We start from the raw sequence: 19,328 nt of genomic DNA, 5'->3' as shown, positions 1-19,328 counted from the left end.
TTGAACAATTTGAATCCAAATAGAGGCTTTATTTAGCCCCATCACCTCTATATGTTGTCTATTGTCTAATCGTTGTCTAAAAGTGTAATTGTTTACGTTGTATTGGTGAACTGTGGTTTGGGTTTTCTACCCCGTTGTCTTTGGTTTTTGTTATTGTATAGAAATGAACCTTTAAACGAGTGTTGTTTACATGTCGAGATTATTGCAAACACTCATCTGAAATTAATTTCTTGTTCAAATTGAATGGTTTATTTTTGTTCATGAGAAAAAAAGAAAAAAAGTCAACAAAAAACTAATGAAATAAATTTATTTACATAAAGATTCAAGACTGAATTGGTGGTCTTTGGGTTGAGTAACCTTTTCGCTCAACACCTGGTTAAATAAACATAAATAATTGCACAGTACTGGCAATTTTTTGTTCATTCAGTGTTATGCTTACAAGCAGCATTCTAAATTTGTATTTTTAGGATGAACTGTTTTCCTTCAGATTTAACCAGTGTACTGCCTACAGTCTTCCATCCAGCAAGGACATTGAAGAATAGAGACAAATACACATAAAAGGGATGACACAAAATATTGTTGCAGATCCCCCACCCAGCTCCCTGTCAGTCACCCCTCCCTCTCACCTCCCCCCATCTCCATGGTCACTGAGTTCCATTTCGTACATGTATACATAGCCTACTGTAATCCACCTTAAAGGCCTTTGGCTGAGGTTGCTGTGGTGTCCTCACATTTGGAATAGTTACGCCATTTCTGGTGGTACTATGTTTAGAACTTTGAGGAATCATAGGCAGGTTAGCTCTCTGAAGTTAGTTGACCAGTGCTAAATGGAGTTTGGCCATCCACAGTGAAACAACCCAGTGCAGTGTTCCACTTATGCTGTTATCTTTTCCTCTGCTAATAGTTCCTAAATCCTATTTCGATAATCTTTCTCAGTGGGGCAAGTGTCCCTTCCCCAGTGGCACACTGTAGGCTGGTTCACTGCCACTAGTAACCGGGCCATCTGGCTGGCATTTAGAGATGTGTAGGATCTGACTTTTACGTATGCAAATTACTGCCACAAAGCACCAGGTTCCCGAAGTACATAAATATTAAACATTGAGTCAGTCGCATACAAAAACAAGCATTTACAATGCAATAGGTCTCGCAGCATTAAAGTTTGAGTTATTGGCATTGTGTATGACAATGACAATAGTTATAACTTTTGCAAATGTGACACCTATAGCATTTGTAATGCAATATGTGTTGTATTTATGTGACTTAGATGTATTGATATTACAAATAACAATGGCTTTTAATTTTTTAAAATAATTAATACTTGAATAAAAGTTATTGTAATTGAGTCTGTGGAAGGGTGAAGTGGGTGGGGCAGCAAGTTGTAGTGGAGAGAAAGGAGGGTGAAGTTGGGAGAGAGGAAGGTGAGACAGAGAAAAAAGGGTGAGGTGTGGAGAGTAGAAAAGATAAAGCCCATAGGAACCAGGCCTGGGTACAGGGAGGTGTAGCCTACATGAGGGACTTCGAGAGAGTGACTGGCTTTTGAACAGAAACATCTCCGCATCGCCCTGGAATTCAATGTTCATATGCGCAATATAGGTCTCTTCCACTCAGGCCAATATTTGCTCAAGTGGGCGGAAATGAGGCGCCTGAAGTTTCTCACAAACGTCACACCACATTTGCCTTCTTTCATAAGAGGCGCGCCGCTGGTGCAAATACATTGATTTGACCAGGATCACACAATTTGGGCATGTACCAAATCTAGGATTTAAATAAAGGCGGTATTTTCATTCTCATATTCAGCCTAAGTACTGGACCTCACATCTCCTCTACCTTGGGCACATGTGTCCAGAGCAGCTCAGAAGCACTGTGGATGTCGTGAATGGAACAGATGATTATAGTCGTTTTATACACAGTATGCACTTTTTGTCCCCTGTCCTCGTGGCCACTATGTCAGTTCCGTATATCTTAGTTACAGCTGTGTGTGCTTCTAAGGGCTACAGGGCCAGTACCGCTTTTAGGGGGCTCCGCTCAGTATATTTCCGAATTTTGTAACTGCCCAGTTGAGTGATAATAGCCAGCATGACTCTTCATGACACAGATTACAAATAAGACAACGCAACTAAAAGTTTTAAAAGGTAACGAGACGCGAGACGCCTGTGGTCCTTTAACAAATGAATCAAAGTAAATAGCGTGGGCCATGGTAAGCGAACCTTTGTAGGAGCAGACAGTCCACTTTTCACAAGGAGCAGTTGTGAGTGCTGAGAAGTTGACCCATAGTCACACTGCAAGCACATGTAGGCACACAGTGCCATGGAAATGTATATATAGACAAATTGCACTTTTCACCAATAGGACACACAGAGGCACACTCCGTCGCACTCTGTCTCTCAGTTTTGCAGTCACTCAGACAGGCTCACTCATCACACACAGAGGAGCATGCAAAAACAATGAAAGCAGGCATGTACGCACAGAGAAACGAACACAAACAGACTAGCAAACAAGCAGCGCCCGCTGGGGGAGCGGTGCTGCTGTAAGGCCGGCGAGCAGCGCCTCCTGCCTCAGGTGTGCCAGAGCCACATGCAGTGGGACTGCTGGGGGGCGGCGCCCGCTGAGCTAGCAGTAATGGAGCTGCATGCAGAGTGTGTGTCACTGTCCTACGGAGAGCTGCGTTTTAAATGTTTTGCTTTAAGCACAGTGTCAATAAACTCATCTTGTGAAGTGATGTACCCAAACGGTCTCTACTATGGCGAGGTTTCACCTGCAGCCGTCCAGGCAACAATCATTATTCAGCCAGAACACAAAACTGGAAAAGCCTGCAATCCAATATTTCTAGGCGCCAGAGAGTTTTGTACCCTCTGGGATTAAAGCAGAGTTGTTCTCAGCACAGATGGCGCCCAGGGAAAAAGCAATGATGGCGACTCTCCCACATGCAGTCTTTAATTGTTGGGGGGGGGGGTTGGAAAAATGCAGGAGTGGGGGGCAAGAGTTATGTGAGCCAGGAGAAGAAAAACACACTAAATATAGGTACGAGTATCAGCAGCAGCTTTCGGTAGTTAACGCACTTTTCTTGGCTGGGTGGTCCAAAGGGGGCCTCGAGCGGAGAGGCGCCAGGCACCTGGCTAGAGCCTTCAGCAGCGCGCCCACCCTTATCTTATGGCTACATTACCCCATCAAGTGCTGTCCGTGATCCGGCGCTAAAAGGTGCCTGCCCTGCTGCTTTACACCTGTTGTGTCCAGTGTGTGGGTGAAAGCGAAAGAGTGGAAGAAACCAATTGAGAGGCGAGGGGGAAGGGAGAGTCTTGTAATCCTGCCCTGGCCCGGCGCTGTACCTGTTGTGTTCGAGAGATGCTTGTCCTGCTGCAGCCCGTGCTACACACCGAAACCGGCTGCTCCACCCACGCGCCTATCTGTTCCAGGAAGCACGTGCGCAATTCCCTCCTAGAAAAGGATCCGCGGCGGTTCCTGCCCGAGGCAATCTCCGAGCGCAGGGACAGACTTTGCTGAACGCATGCCAAACGCAGCGCTCGAGCAGGTCTGGGATCTCCAAATAATATGTAATTATCTCGTGACGAGGAGGCGGCCCGGGGACACCTATTGCAACCAAACGTGAGGCGGCAACACGTGGGTGGTGGAAAAACACGATAATTAAACTGTGATGGGTAAAAGAGGTTTGTATGTAAGTATACTCAACAGCACAGTTCTTTCAAAGAGAAAAAAAACCAAACAAGTCACCAAACTCATGGGACAAAGGACCGTGCACCAGGATTACAGCGGAATGTAAGCAGAGAAAAAAACAAACTGAAGCCCCCGAATCCCGCTTACTGCTGGTGCTGCTCTGGGGGCTGAGGATCTTCATGGCAGCGGCGAAACTGAAAGCGCGGTGGGAGCGCACGAGACGCCGTTGCGGTGAGCGTGCACATCGGCTGCTCCGGGTCTGAATTGCAGACTGACTCACGCGTGCAACCAAATCCAGTTTACAATCCTGCGCGCGTGAACAGCTCTTGTCTCTCCCATTGACAATGCTGCGCGCGTGGCCAGCTCTTGTCTCCACTCGTTGTCGGATGAGCCGACAACTAAAGTTCTCGGCGAGAACGCGCTTCGCGCGCTTCTAGTCGAGACCTAACGACCTCCCAATGTTTACCTAACAGCGTGCCAGCATCTCGGAGAGGCCTCATACTGCATCCAATATTTAAAGCGGGTGCTAGTTCGGACCTGGCTAACTTCAGAATAATTGCTTTAATCGATGTAGAAGCAAAATTATATGCATCAAACCTTCTTTTGCTTTAGAAGAATGGGTCACTTCTAGCAAGATCATCCCAGTCACACAGATAGGCTTTAGACCTGGTACAAACACAATGTGTAACCTTCTCGCATTAAATCTTTTGGTTGAAAAAGCCAAGCGTAAATCCACCAAACTGTACACCTGCTTTATTAACCTAAAAGCAGCATTTGACATGGTAACCAGACAACTGCTGTGGCAAAAAATGGCGAATTGGGGCGTCCCGCCACTATTACTATAGGCCATCGTCAATTTGTACACATCCACATGGGTCCAGATAAAACTGGGTAACGGAGAATGTACCACGGCAAGGATTCCAACGTACATCGGCCCAAAGCAGGGATGCATGCTGGCTCCCAGTCTCTTCGACATCTTCGCCGCAGACCTGGACAAGAGGCTCTCCGAAGTTCAAAGTGACCCCCCGAAAATCGCTCAATGTAAAATAAGAAGCCTGCAATACGCAGACATCATTCTATGCAGCCAGAATCCAGCAGGCCTACAGCACTCACTATCATAAAGCTGGTCGAATATACTGAAGACCACGGCTTGTCCTTGAACCTGAACAAAACTAAGGTTATGTGTTTTTCAGCAAAGACCGCGCCAAACAGGGAAAAATACCAGTGGTATGCAGCAGGAAACAGAATAGAGCAGTGTGACTACTACAAATATCTGAGAGTAGTGGTCGACGAAAGGTTCTCTCTTAACATCTAAACTTCAGACAAGCTCAAGCAAACAAACTCCGTTTTGCATTAAACATGTTAAAACTGAAACTAGTGTCGTTCAAACTTGCACGTACTAAAAGTCATTACTGCCTAGTTTCTCCTGACCCTTACTTACGACTCCAAATTATTCAAAGGTCAAGACTCCAACTTCCCGAATCTCCAACAATCCGGTTTATTCAAACGAATTTGCCGGATTCCGCAATTCACGTCACAAGCTCAAGTTTGCTTAGAATTCGGGTTATCTAATCAACATCCTCACGCATCGATCATACGCAGACGATGTCGTCCTTCTTAGCCCCTCACGCATCTATCATACGCAGACGATGTCGTCCTTCTTAGCCAAACCAAAATAGGACTACAACGTCTGATGTCTGAATTGGCAGAATATACTAAACAGAATTTAATGGAATTAAACTGCAAAAAAACGCACCGTCGTATAAAACAGTTGAACTTCACAATCGACAATAAGAACTTGGAAGTAGTGGATAGCTACAAATACCTGGGGATATACTTGGACAGACGGTTCACCTTCTCCACGCACTTTGACGCTATTGAAAAGAAAGGAAAAGCCTTATTGTACGCATTTTGCACCTTGTCTAAGCACCTAAAAGGCCCTCTGTTCACGCCCCTCCTTACAGTTATTAAAGCCAAACTACTCCCAACTATAGCTTATGGTAGTGTGGTACGTGGTGGAAGAAGTGCACCGCTACTAGACAAAATCCAAACAAGAGTTTACAAACGTGTATTCAACTTACCAAGTGATGCTTCACCTGCACAGGTACGCCTCGAATTTGGTTTCAGTCCCAAATGTTGCACAAAAAATATGAGACAATAAAATGTTGGTATAACATCTGGCTCAATAGCGATATAGAAATCAACGCTGCTATTTGGGAAGCTCTGCAAAGCAACTCCAAATCCCAGTATGCGAAGTACTTAAATTCCTCCCTGAAAAGTACCGAGATGGCTTCAATGTGGACAAGGAAGTAACAAGTAACATCTTTTAAGCAGACCGTAAAAAAGGCAGTCAACATGCACTCGTTGATCGAAGACAAAACAACCCTTAGACGCCGTGCACACGCCTGGATGATAATACAATCCTACAAAAGACTGGTACCAGCCACCTATTTAGGCATTGCTTTTCAATCGCATTTAAAACGAAAGTATTTACAGCTACGCATGGGTAAACTGCCAACAAGCGCCGACCAACCGGGCTGGAAGACACCAGGCCCGAGGGACTGTAATCTTTGTGGTGCCTCAGTACAAGACATCATCCACTTGATTTGTATTTGTCCAGTAATGGTTTGTGAACGCCAGAGTCTACTTAGGGTAAAGTTCAACGAAAAAGGAATTCGCACATGTCGCTCAGCGATACTTCACGCATTGGATTCAGCGGATCCACAATTCATTTGTCAAATAATTAAATACGTAATTAATTTTCACAAAAAAAAACTTGAAAAGCCAATACAAGCCTGAACTTTTGAACTTCAAATTGCACTGGCTAATTTAGAATAAGTTTTCGAAACTACTAGGTTCTCAAGAACAATTGTGTTTTTAGCATTTTTATTAACGGTTGATTTTAAATTTCATACTCCTTTGCATAACAGTCCGCATATGAAAGTATCTTTTTTACTTATTACTATATTGTAATGGTTTTTATTAACTACACAATAAATAATTTATTATGGTCCATCGGACAAGCTGCAATAATAAAAATGTGCTGGAAATTAAAAGCAGCGCAAGAGGATTCCTTGTTTGGGTATTTATTTATAAAGTTTTAGGAAACTCCACATTAAAAACTATACACGTGCCATAAATGCCAAATACCACCTTATTGTTGGACAGAAATGAAGAACCAACCCAAAGGAACGAAAGTCTGGCATACAATACTCGAACAGGCATTAACAACGCTAGACATATACACGTGCCATGAATGCCAAATACCACCTTATTGTTGGACAGAAATGAAGAACCAACCCAAAGGAACGAAAGTCTGGCATACCATACTCGAACAGGCATTAACAACGCTAGACATGCACGACGCCTCGGATACTGATCATAGTTTCACCACATTCAAAAAAATAGTCAATAATGCTGCAAAACAAAAGGCTTGGATAATGGACAAAGCTGGCTGGATGGTCCTATCTACATATAAGACTCGATTGCCCCAGCCATATCTTGTCCAGCATGTAACTCCATCAGTCCAGCATCAGCTACTCTTGGTCAGATTGGGAGCATTTACATCAAAAGACCAGATTCCATTATGGAAACTATCATGGCCAACCATGCTTTGCAGACTTTATGGACAGGCGGAAGAATCACTTATATTCCTAGTGTGTATTTGTCCAGCTGCGAACAATTTGAGAAGGCATTATTTAGTCTACATATTCCGTTCCTTCCAAGTTAGATCTTTTCGACCAGCCATTATGCTCCTACTAAATAGCCATTCACTACAGATCTCATGTAGGGCAGCCAGATTTCTGCAGAAAGTTAACCACTATTACCAAAATCAAACACATAGTGTTCACAGGTATATCGTAGTAGCAGCAGCATAATGGCAAGTACATATACCATTTGCAAATGGCTTTTAACCACACTTGCTATTTGCACAAAACGTCGAACCCTGTAATAGATGACTGACAGCCGGAGGTCTTGTAATATTAAGTTTACTTTTGCACTTCACACATGAAGTCAGTCAAGTATTTGATGACTTATGCACACTTAGCACCTCAAACACACACCCATTGCTAAACACCTGATTTTAGTAAAGTCATTCATGATCCGCGTGCATTTTCACTTTTTGCACACTATTATTACAAAGAAAGTGATGACCGCCAACAATGAGCGACAGCATTGTATTGTGAAATTGCAACACTGCCTATGATTTTAGCACATGATTTTAGATATATGACAAAAGATGGACAAAAAAGAGATCATTTATACATTGTTGACTTACTTTGATGAATGCCCAATTTTGAAAAAAGGAAATTTCCCACTTTTATTAACCATTTATTGTTTCTGACAAATTGATGATTTTTATCACAAATTGAACGGTTTTAATTAACTATATGCCATAAAATTACTTTACCTTTACTCAGTTCTGGACATTGCTGGAGGAGTGAGTCCATTTCACCGCAGCGTCTTCAGCAGTGGGAGGACTTCGAGTTGTCCCACTTGTGCATTTTATTGGACTTGAGGTATCACTACATATGTAGCTTATAAATGGTATTTTTCCATTCACACATCTTATGGCTGTACTAGACTCATCATTGGCCTTTTCCCACTGGCAGACAGTTTCTTGCTAGTTCAGCCTCCTATTTTCTCTGTTCCTTACTTTAGGGGACTTGTGCGGAATTGTTATCATTTTATTAGAATGTGGAAATTAAGTTTGTCATGGTAGCCATTCCTCAACATTTATCGGATGCCTTGAGTTACTACTGTCTTTGTTGTCAAGTTGACGGTTCTACATAAATCAGAATCTTTCAGTCTCTAGTGAGCCAAATTCCTTTTTCAGGTTTACGAAAAATGTGATGGCTCACCCTCTCAACGACGGGGTGAGCCATTAGGCACTTGCCGTTTCGATCTGGAGTTTAAAGTTATCCCAATCTATAGCACAATGTGACCTGAATTTTTAGGTCAGGAAACCGAGGCTAACATTATGCAAATCTCCTATGTTGCTCACCCTCTTTGTGCATTTGTTGTATGCTCTCCCCTTCTTTCTCATACATTCTTTCTGCTCCTCTGCCTGGAGTACATGCTCACTTTGTGCAAAAACTACCTGCCCCTCTTTTTCCCGTCTATTATATGCTGCTCTCAACCCTGTCTATCCACCATGCCACACAATTCCACAACTAACAATTCAACCCACATAATTCCATTTCACACCACATACATCCACTCCACACCAAAGAAATGGGTAAAAGACCTTGTCATTTACAGTGCCAATAGCTTTAACCCTCTCAAATGATAGACCTATTGAGATTGCCAATGCTTGTTTAATTTATTGTTTGTATCACTCCCTGTTTATCACAAAAGTCAAACTTCTTTCTGGCCTTAGAAAGCTGGGTTTATTTTAACCTCTCAAGAAAGCTGTGTTTATTTCAACTTCTCAAATACATTTCCTACATCAATAAAGATCATGGACAGAGGAGGTGGTGTGTCTGAGCCACATTGAGTGTAACTGCTAATGACTGTTAATCCCAATGACAGCCTGCCCAGGGCACTTCTCGTTTTAGCCATGATGGCTAATTTATTGACTTTAACTTATTAAATATATTTAATATTTTTCTAAATTGGCCAACATGCTGTAGTCTTTTTTTGGAAAATAAATGGAATTTCCCATATCCAATGATTATTTGCTTTGATTGCCTTCTCCATGCCCCTGAGAAGTTTGCAAAAATTCTCCTAGCTTCCCCCTTGTTTGATTTCCACTGGGCGGATCTCTATGTACCCTCTTTGTTTTCGCTGATAAATCATTGTATTCTCTTTCTTCCAGAACTGATTGCTTGAGAAAACTTTTATCAACTATTTCCGTTTCCTGATGCCCACAATTCTTAAATTCAATTTTCTATCCCTATTTTAAGCTTCTTAAAGTTTATTTACAATTTGGCTTTTTATGACGTCTGATTCAACTACAGACTTTACATTGTTGTCATTGCTACATATATTTTTGAATTCGGCTGCTGTTTACTTCCTCTAGCATCTCAAAATCTGCTTCCACCGATGAAGATTTTCTGGTTCAAATCTTGTATTAAATGTTGACCATGAAAACATTCAGTAGCAAACATTGTTGTATAGCATCTTCGTGAAACCAAAACCTGCAACTAAAGAATCTTTGAATCCATCCCAGTATATTCTGTTTCTACCGCTCCATGTTGTTTGTGACGGTCTGAACCTGCCCAGCATCATCCCAGCCAGCAATACGAGGGACCATGATGAATTAAGGAGATCGAAATTTCAGGGAAACTCTGATAGCAAAAAATTATATCCCAGTGAGCAATCACAACATATTGTAAAATAGGAATCTGAATGCCCAGTAAAAGGGTGAGTATGCCGACCAAGTCAACAGCATTCCATGAGCTTCCCCAGAGGCAGTCCTCCTTGAGGGATCTCTACCCACAAGCTTCACTGTTGATGTTGGCAACTTGCTGACTTAATTGGATTTATTTTTTTTAACAGTTTTTATATAGCGCGAACTTGACCCGAATCGGGTATCAGAGCTCTTTACATAGCACCAGTTGCATTACGTTTTTGTGAGGCACGGGGAGATTAGGTGATTTGCCCAGAATCACAGGATGTTCAGATTCCTTGCCAAGACTCGAACCCAGTTCCCGACATTCGAGGTCGACCGCCCTAGCCATTAGGCCAACTCCTCTCCCCGATTGTAAGAACAATTACTGCCTCTAGATGAGTAAATACGAATGTCTTTCCTTTTTCTGTGATTCAAACCATTACAGAAAACAGGACCGTATCATCCAACTTCTGAGCAATAGCTCCTTCATCTGCTGAGGCTCTAGTGCCCCATCAGGATCACATGCTAACATCTGCATAAAAATTGAGTCTCTAGCCGGCTGCAAACCTCTTCCTTCCCGTCTTCAGGCCTTGTCACGCTCGCTCACTGTCAAGAATTTCTTAATTCACCCATGATATTTCCCAAACCTTGCATCTTACCCTCCGGGTTCCTTAGTAACCGCGCTGCTTTCACTTTGCTCATTTCTGTGTTCTCCACATCCTCTCGTATCTCGGAGGTAAAATATCTGTGTACCTCTGTCTGTTGAGTACCAGAGTCAGGATGGTATGAACTCCAAAAGGCAGATAGTTGGAGAGTTTCTTTCAGCCTCCAGTAGCCTATTTTTAGTTTCCATTTGCTTGATCAATGGAAATATTCAATCACTTTGTTTTACACTCTTGGGTTCTTTAGTGCCTTTCTCCACCACTAGCAATACAATGACCATTGGGATCACTGCTTGTCTGTATTCTGTCTTCCCCAAAGCTGCCTTGTGCAATGGAATATTACCTGCAATGCTGAAAGAGGAATCTTGCAGCTTCTTAAATGTGACAAAAAATAAGTGGGTACCTGCCAAACCCTGCTCCTCCGTTTCACTTTTCCATTGTCTCAATTTACTATGTGATGAGGCACCTGGTAAAAAGTTAGGGTTGGCCTCTTTGTAGTTTTAATGGCTCCAGTTATCAACATGTAAGCCGCTCCTAACTTCAGAACTGTGCAGTTTGGCTTTTCTTTAAAAAGCTTAGGGTCAGTTGCTGAGTTACAGACATTCCTACTTCCCATTGGCCCATCTTCCACCCTTTGTCGGTGCCAGACTGCCAGTATTCACAGGGGTCTTACCTCCAGCATCTAGTTCTGCGCGAGAACGTGCCATCTGTCCCTCTGCTCTCTGGCTACTGCTCTAGTGTCACAACCTCAATCAACCACAGCATAGAAGCAGGTGCTGCTCTTGGTGGGTACCCCCTATGTAGGATCACTGGTTGGGCCCATCCTTCTCTGTGATCGGAGGAAATTGAATCCAGATGCTTGACAACTCAAATCAAGCTCTATGGCCTCCACCTGCTAGCGGACACAAGTCTCAAATTTGACTTGTGTCCTTACTGAAAGGGGGCAGTTGGACAGTAAAGGAGTGACAAAGCTCCTCAGATTTCCAGCCATCTTATAGAACCTCCCCAAATTCCACCTCCTTAATCAGATTTAAATTCCATTCCCTAGCTTATATTTTTCAGGAAATGCTTTATCGTTTGTGTTATCTACTTTTCCCTGGGCTTCCAACTTGTCTGTTTTCTTTAGTGTTTCGCTGTTGATAATGCCCATTTCAGCTTCTAATGCTGGTAACAAGTTTAAGGAGTTCAGTGTCTTAGTTCGGTCTTGCCTTTAGTTTGTTCTTTTGCATTTTTCCCCATAATTTTTCTTGACAGTTCACTAATGTTGCTGCTTGTTGTTTTTTCTTTACAAATTTGTGATCTGTATGCTACAAGATGTGCTTTGCGGCAAGCACATAAACCCTCTATCGTCTGTATGAGTCAAAACAGAGATTAGGCAAAATAAAGAACTCTCCCAGAATTGCATTAACCACCAGAGTTATCTTACCATTATTATAATCGCCTCAGAATTGCTGGGCACACAACGATCTCTGCAGAAGGTGTCTTAACCCTTTAAGTTATTTTAAAATGCAGCCTCTTTGGGACCAATTGATGTCACATTTGTCATTGTTGCCAGTTTCTTGGAGCAGATGTTTTAAAAAATAAATGTATAAGTTGACTGAGACTCTGCTTTTCATGCTATGCCCCTAGTGACACCGCCCCCTTTCCTCTGCCACACATTTACCTCAAATGTATAGGTTCCTGGAGTAAATCTTTCTCTGTTCGGGAACTGGGACTTATGATCAAAAATAAGTCTTGGACTCAGATTAGAAAAAGAGAGAAAGGAAGAGGAAGCTAAATATAGAAAAACTGTGAAAAAGCATGATTGAAAAGAGCCGCAAGAATGAGATCAAGAAGATGGGAAGTGTAGGGTGACTAAAGAGAGGTTTTGGGTGGAATCCCGACTAAATTGTCTTTCCATTTGGCAACCATGGCGATTGGCAGTCTCATATGAAAAACCTTGAGCCCTTGCACTTATTTACTTAAGGTTTGAATCTATTTTTGCCTCTAAAGCTGCGTAATGAAATATTTTTTCTGTTTCAACCGTCTATATTCACATAGTTTTTATGTTGCTCTATGTGTATATTTGCCACGTATTGTTTTTAGGTTGAGCCTGGGCAGCTTGTGCTGCCCTGCGAGGCATACTGTATTAAAGTATGGACTTGAAGCTCCGCCCATCATTCAATTGGCTCCTCTTACTATCCTTTCTAAATCTTTGCTTTTGATTCACGAATAGGCTTGGTAGTCCCTCCTTAGTACCGCCCTGTCTGCATTTGTAACCTCCCATGAGGACTGGACTTTTTACTTGTGTGGTTACATGGTCTGTTTAATCTACAGTCTGTGAGCACTATTTTCTTGAATGATTTTCTCCTATTCCACCCACGACGTGCTTTCCTACAACCAGCACATACAAAGCAAAGCAGTTCTTTCTTAGTATTTAGTTACATTATTAATAGCCGTAACGTCAGCCGCCTGCCTTTTTATTTTTTTTATTTGCTTTATTATCATTTGCATCATGCCGCGCTTTAGCTTCAGAGGTTTAAAGCTAAAGCATGGCTTACTGCAATTGCTGCACAAGTAGATAAATAGAAAAAAAAGGTGGGGGGGGGAGATGCCACATTTCTTTTCCATTTATTTACTTTTGTAGCAATCTCGGCAAGCTATTCTTTAGCTTTAAGCATCTAATGCCGGGCGTGCGCAATTTTTCTGCAAAAGTAAATAAATAGACCACCTGCCTTTTTTTAAAAACATTTTTTAAAGAATTATTTACTTTGTAGCAATTGTTTTCAGACAAGGCGCCTGACACGCTTCATGTTTTAACAAGGCAACCGCGCTGCCCTTATGCATTCAACACAGCACCTGACGTGCTTTTAACATGGCGGCCTGCTACGCTGCTGTTACTATGTGTTGTTTTTCAACACCATACCCAACGTGCTTCATGTTTTAACACGGCGGCCGACAACCAATTGTAAGCAGCTGGTGGGCTCCACTCTCACCATTAGTTTGTTATACGGCTGATGAGGGGTCTATCGAAAACAGCTAAAAGTTGGCTGTAGGTGAGACAGGGCTACGTTCAATCATGGTCTGTGAAGGAAGCTTGCACAGAAATAGCAAACCAGCTAAAATTGTTTTCTTAAACTGCGTTCCATTCCTTACACCAGAGAAAAGCTATGAGTACCCATGCTTGTTACTGAGATTTAAGGCGTTTGTGTTCATAACAAAACTCAGTTTTACAAACTAATTTTCCTGCGTGCAACTAGAAACCAAGTTTCTTGCCTTTCCATTTAACGTGGGCTTGATTATTAACTCTTTAGTGAGTTTGCACGCTTGCTTGTTTGCCTGTGTGCATGCTTGTGTTTGTGACATTTGAAATGCAATAGGTCCGCTATCCTTCTCACTCCAAGTAACAGACTAATATCCACCACTGAAATTACCTCATATTTCACCATATTAATTCACCACTAATCCTCTATAGGCTCCCTGAATAGCATGCGTCAACAAGCGAGCGATAAATAAATACAAACCTTTGTCCTACTCTATCCTTCTGCTATCATTCCAAATCCAAATAACTGATTAACCTATCCACCACTTAAAATGTACTTGCATGTTTCACTATACTAATTCAACACTAATCCTCTGTGGGTCCCGGAGTAGCGTGCTACCCGCCGAAAAAGCTCTTCGACGCCTCGTCAGGGGTAGTAAGCGCTATATAAATGCAATTAAAATACAATACAATACAATATATTTACGAGAGTTCCAGCTATTGGCATTGTAAATGACAATGCTTTTTATTTATGTGTTGGGTTTTAAAACATAAATAAAAGGCATTGTCATTTACAATGGCAATAGCTTAAACTCTCGCATATGCAAGACCTATTGCATTGAAAATGCTTGTTTTTCTTCAGTCGGGTGCCTAAGACATCCTTTAGATATTTAATGCTCCTTTCAAGACTTCCAGACTACACTAAGTCTGTTTATTCAAGACCTCAGTTTTAGCCGGCTTCCCTGCACGGTCACGTGAGATCTATTGAGAAATACGCAGTATGGCATGGCGGGGGTCTTAAGAAAAAAGGCATGAAACTGCTGCTTATCTCTAATCTTCCCCCAGACACGATTATTGCATTAACTATTTGCAACAGCAGTGGTGGTTTCTGCACCAACCCGCGGAAAACTGGCCGCCTTCCTATTGCATGTGGAGTAATCCGCACTGTGTTTTGTGTCGGAAATCCGCACTCGTTTACCAGTATTTAAGACGAGACATGCAACAGCTTCTCCGCGCGCTCTCTGGAAAGGTTACTTCAGGTTGCGTCTGTCAGAGTTACCGAAGGCGTGGCGTCTTCGGAGACGTGCATTGTTTTCCGCCTCGTGCCACTTTGAAGTTTGAAGGACACTTCTTTTATCCCCACTCACTGAAGGGCCCTGTGTGAATGAGAAAGAAGGCCCGGCCTGTGCCCCGCAGTCAGACTAATGGAATCTCTACGCTCCTGTTTACATTACTGATGCATTTTCGGCATTCCTGGTCTCCATCCAAATACCAGCCCTTGTCTGGATGTGAACTCTAAAGCGTTCCTGGACAATACACACCCATTTGTGCTTTGGTAGGAGAATATAAACACGACTCTTTAGTAAAAGCTTGGTTCTGTGTTTTGGTAAAAGCAGGGACTTGGTTTTACCTTGGTGTCAGGAGAACGCGCCCTTCCGAGCCCACCATATTTAATAGGAGAGCATTTGCATATAGTGGGATTTGTACGGGGCTAATAGTTAAAGGACAGCAGGGCTTTTGCTAAGATGATTTAATAAAGCTCATTAATTTATTGTCGCTTGCATGTGTGACCTAATTCCATTAGGTAATCTAAAAGGGTTGTCATAAAACAAACACCCAAATATTACCACTAAAATGACCTCTTTGTTGGGACTGTTTTCTGTGCCTCTGACGCCTTTAACAACCTTTGTAAAATGAGACCACGACAAGGTTTGGGTAAATTATAAGCATAGATTGTCTGATATGAACGTTTTGTTTTCTTTTTTTAAGGGGTTCGCCTGCAGCGTGGTTTGTATTTGTGGTAGCTGAATGCCACAGAAGTAGATGTCTACCAGAAAGGTGCCCAAAGCATAGAATTTGCACATTTTGTCTATTCACTTAACCAAATTTACAGTTCTGTGCTTACTGCAGTATTGCATGCTTTCTATTTTATATTTGATGCATGCATATATTGATCGGATTGAGGTTTTTAGGCGCATATAACCCACCATTCCAAGCTAATTAGTCAGGTTTTTTTTCTCTCCCACATTGATACTAAAGCCCTTCTGAATCCATGCGAAGTTTGCTGGGCTTATTACTTTTGTTTGTAAGCTGGCACCTAATAATTTTTCAGAGTGTACTTTTTCCTTGTAAGAACCCGCCCCTGAGAAACGTGAGCTCTTTACAATTAAACTGAATATCCTGGAGCTACAGTTAAATAACATTTTTACAAAGTGAGTGCTTTACAGGTAAATTACATAGCTCTGGGATACAAATGCAGAACGTTTAATACATTATTTTGACAAGTATAATTAATTTGAGCTCCCCCGCTGAGCATGAGGGCAGCAGGTGATAGTCTGGTCCACAGTTGTTATGAGTGACGGTGTTTATTTTGTGCAGATGGGGTGGAAAACGAGTTGCGTTTCTCAGCTACCTTATCCAGGCTTCAATTTATTGAAAGCTGATGTAGCTGATGATGCTTGATGTTTATTTGCCTTTTTTGGAATGCACTACACTAGTGCCACCAAATGAGTGAATGATGAACATTTCATAAAGTGCACTTTCATTCTTCCCAGGATGTTCTGACTGTTGCAGAAAGGGGCTAGCACACAGATTTTCTTAAGGGGGTGCAAGGAAAGGAACAAGCAGCAGCTTGACAACGTGAACTACTTCATGTGTATACGTTTGATACAGGCAATTGGTCTTCAGGTGCTCAGGGTCCCTTCCGAAGGGTCCCAGTGATCCGAGAGACAAAAATAGCAGCCTCCTAATGGAAGAGCTTTGAGGGTGCGAAGGCCTTCACTATCCTGTTCAACTCTCAAGAAGAGCAGCAAATAATAGTGTCTGGAAGGGGGCAGAATGGATAGTATAGGAGAAGTAGTGTAGGTAGATACTCCAGAGTGCCTCTGTGCAACAACATATGAAATATCTGTTTTTTCTTCAGACAAACCTGAGACATCAAAGACATGCTCTTTTTGAGCCTAGGTAATAGTTTTTTCTGGATGATCCCCGTCGACAGAATTGTTCTGTAGATGTTTTTTTAGTAAAAGAGGATCAAAGGAAGGCTAAAAAGAAAGAACACTACATTCTAGGTCAGGTTGTTTACTTGCAGGACGATTAACAACTTTGAATCGAATTTAGTCCCAAGATTCTTTGCTTTGCTTGTGGGTGTTGGGTAGGACACACATGGCATAATAATAATAATTCAATGGGTGTAACTAAGGTTTCCAGAAACTAGCATGATCTCAGTTTTATGGTATTAAAGCAGATCATTAACAACTCTTCTGGCACGTGCAGTAGGCAATCCGTTGACATGGACATTCTTCTGGTCTCTCAATGTAAGTCGGTTTATGATCCGTACACACTTGATAGCTGAAAATATATCTGTTGAGACTATCACAGATGTGTCCTGATGGAGTTGAAAGAACTGGCAGAAGGAAATAATCATTGTGATGTGCCCATAAACATTTTAATTTTTGCGAAAGTCTCCTTTTACATGCTCGATTCGGTTTCAAATGAAGGATTTAAATCTGTAAGTGTAGTCAAACTCTGTTATCACACAAGGTTATCAGTCCAGTAAGCAGAATGTAGAAGGAGCTCTGTGAATTCCTTGCCCTCTTTCTTAGCCATTAAAAGTTTTTTTTTCTTTTGTTTTTTAATAGTGAGGAATGTTGTTCCCAGATAACCAGGTACTTTTGAAAACATTGTTTCAAGAATAATACTTTTGGGATGTTGACCTAGAACAGCCAGTAGTATATCAGGATCTCTGGATCAGCAGTCAAATTCTAAAGGACCTGGATTACAATGGTATCTTTTAGTTTCTGGGTAGAATCCCTTGTACTGGAGCAGAATTAGCCATTGTTATGATTATATCACCTGTGTAGGTAAAGAATACATATCCAGCTACTTCTTCTAACAACGGACACCAATACCTCAACGAAAGAGTCTCCTTCCACGCACCCAAGAGAAACCTCTGGTCCGCCGACCTCTGAAACCCCGCAGAGCCAGACGGGTGGAAGAGCCTACTCCTACATCGGGACTGAGACCTGGAACAAATTCCCGCTCCATATCAGACTTTCCCCCCCCCCACTCCGCACACCTTCAGGAAAAGCCACAAGACCTGGCTGTTTGGCTGATTTGGAGCTGCACAACCCCCACCGCTCCCCCAGCACCTGGAGATCCTCACGGGTGAGTTGCGCGCTTCACAAATCCCTGATTGATTGAATCTTTAACTGTATAGTTGCATTTGACCCTGAATGGCACGCCACTGCCTTTTTCTTATATTTATGCTATACAAATACCACATACATGATGGATGCCGACTGTTTTAATAATTTTTCTGGTATTGGAGTGTTTGGAAGGAGGTTTTAGTTTTATGATATTTATTTGTGCAACTGCTTGATCTAGTGCACCTGTAGCATGTGGCTAGAAAAACCTATAGATCCTGAGAGAGACATCTGTGGTACATGAAAAGGAATTCTAGTCAGATTTGTGTTCATCTCATTTGTGTTATTTGGATAAGTTGTCCGCTTTGGTGATACTAGGATGAAAGTAGACCTTTGTTGCTTTGTACATAGTTGATTAGTAGCCACAATCACAGATATGCAACACACTAGTAAGCAGTTCAATGGGAAAGTGCAACTCCGTTCTTCTAATGGCTGTTGAAGGCCTGGTCTCATTCTCCCAAGAATCTAAGCTATTTCAATTAAATATGTGTCGTTACCTGCTTTGGCAGGAATATATTTGGTTAGTTGTGGTTTGGTGTAGCTGACCTTTTATGACTGATGCATTGGTAGAGAAAGGTAAAGCCATATTGGGGAAAGTGTGGAAGATATCGTCCGTCTGTTGGCTCTTTAGGTTCCTCATTCAGTACAGTGGGCAACTGAGAACTTTGAGGGGCGTCTAGTGCGAGTTACTGGACAGACGCTGCAGCTGAAACGCTGTGATCATGTTTGGAGAAAATATTTTATGTAAGCGCCGATCCTTGTAGAGAAAATGAAGCCTGAAATAAATGAAGACATCCTTTTGTATGATCCAGGATCAAACAAAGTACACATTATTAAAATAGAAAGTCTGATCCTTGGTTTTACCTGGAAGAGTATGTGGAACACAGAAAACAATTACCTTCTCCAGCATACTAGTATTTGTAAGAGTATTATTTATTGCTGTTTTACGTTTGAATAGGTTTACCTTTGTTGAAGCAGTTCATATGGATACAAAGCACTATTGCTTCCCGCTAAGCAATTTTTTAGTTTGCCTGCTATTGAAACATTTTGCACAATATTCTAGGGGGTAGTGAAGATTACAATCTGTGCGGTAGGCCTGTGCTAATAAATTTAGCAGTAATAAATTAAGTATTTCCTGAAACTAAATTGTCATAGGTCAGTCATATTTATTGTCCAAGCATTCTGAAAGTACACTGGTTTAGGACTGTGTTTAA

The 19,328-nt window shown here is 42.0% G+C and overlaps 1 protein-coding gene across 27 annotated transcripts in view; it reads left to right on the top strand.

The window, feature by feature from the left end:
• MBNL2 (muscleblind like splicing regulator 2) overlaps positions 1-19,328 on the top strand; it is a 564,932-nt gene that overhangs the window by 31,388 nt on the left and 514,216 nt on the right. For 2 of the 27 annotated variants that reach the window (XM_078657914.1, XM_078657931.1), the window contains exon 2: positions 17,773-18,076. The exons of the other annotated variants lie outside the window; for them this stretch is intronic. The gene's annotated coding sequence lies outside the window, so the exon portion shown is untranslated. The remainder of the gene's footprint in view (positions 1-17,772; positions 18,077-19,328) is intronic. 27 annotated transcript variants of the gene reach the window in all.

The sequence above is a fragment of the Lissotriton helveticus genome, chromosome 8 (assembly GCF_964261635.1).
Source record: "Lissotriton helveticus chromosome 8, aLisHel1.1, whole genome shotgun sequence".
Classification (NCBI taxonomy): Eukaryota; Metazoa; Chordata; class Amphibia; order Caudata; family Salamandridae; genus Lissotriton; species Lissotriton helveticus.
The sequence above is the reverse complement of the archived record's forward strand: the minus strand, read 5'-3'. Positions and strand labels throughout refer to the sequence as shown.